Source organism: Halyomorpha halys, unplaced genomic scaffold, assembly GCF_000696795.3.
Source record: "Halyomorpha halys isolate HHAL.00 unplaced genomic scaffold, Hhal_1.1 Scaffold1332.1, whole genome shotgun sequence".
Classification (NCBI taxonomy): Eukaryota; Metazoa; Arthropoda; class Insecta; order Hemiptera; family Pentatomidae; genus Halyomorpha; species Halyomorpha halys.
The window spans coordinates 47,341-48,418 of record NW_027115979.1 but is presented as its reverse complement, the minus strand read 5'-3'; the positions used below and the strand labels follow the sequence as shown (position 1 = coordinate 48,418).

Here is a 1,078-nt window from a genome sequence, read left to right as displayed (position 1 = left end):
AAATCATTTTCCCACAATCAGAAAAAGGAAAGTAAAGAAAAATTTAATGTAACATTTGATACAATTTGTTACAATATATGATGCTTTTCGTGAAAAGCTAAATGTAAATTTGTAATGTTTTCTATTTTTGATTCAATTTATGCTGTAAATGGCACAATTAATATTACTAAATTACCTATTTTATTGTTCTAGGTAGATGCTCACCTGGTTTGGTTACTCCTGGTGGTATGTTTTGCAATAATTTGTAATTTTAGTTGTATTTAGACAAATTAATTTATTTATTACAAATTGTGATGAAAAGTTGATTTTTATTCTGGGATACTTCGTCTCCTAACAATAATAAAATTTAATACATTCAAGCATCATGAATACTTTGGAAATAACTAGAATATGGTAGGTGTTTTATATAAATAGATTATGAAAAATAGGTGCAAGGATGGTGTAGAAAGGAACACCTGAAGAGGAACTGAGGATCTCCTGGTGAAGGAAGTAGTGAAGTTAAGGGACTAACGACATTTTTTGGGTATAATGACAGTTTGAAAGTTGAGAGAAAAGAAGCTATGAAACCTTCTTGAATTATAGTTAACACTTACTATAACATTGCTCTTTATAACACGGTACTGTACATAATATTAATCTAGCCCTTATCCCTATTTCTGATTATTCAGATAACATGATAATTAATATGTATGATAATTTTTTTGTTTCCCTAACTTTGTTGGCTATTGATCTGTAATGGGAGGCACCAGCTGGAATTTTTAGCGTTAAGTAATTTCTTTTGTCAGCATGCCAAAGAAACCGCCAGGCCTAGGCAGAAACCCAATTGGCAAAACATCTAAAGTAATGTACGGAGATATATAGATAACAGAGGGTATGCACCTCTGGGGACGGTTGACCATGTAGGCAGAGGTAAACAAATAAACAGCCCTTATTTTACACGTGAGCACTCTAAAAACCTCGGGGAAAATACATAAAGAAGAGAGCCACCTTAATTTAAACATGAAAGGTAGGAAAAAGACCGACTTTCGCCGAAGGTCATTGGACCTTCTCACCCCCTCTGAACATAGAAAAACCAATC

General features: G+C 33.0%; 1 protein-coding gene across 1 annotated transcript in view; it reads left to right on the top strand.

The window, feature by feature from the left end:
• Positions 1–190: 190 nt before the first annotated feature.
• LOC106691249 (uncharacterized) overlaps positions 191–1,078 on the top strand; it is an 11,253-nt gene continuing 10,365 nt past the window's right edge. Inside the window, exon 1 of the mRNA XM_067052923.1 lies at positions 191–225. The gene's annotated coding sequence lies outside the window, so the exon portion shown is untranslated. The remainder of the gene's footprint in view (positions 226–1,078) is intronic.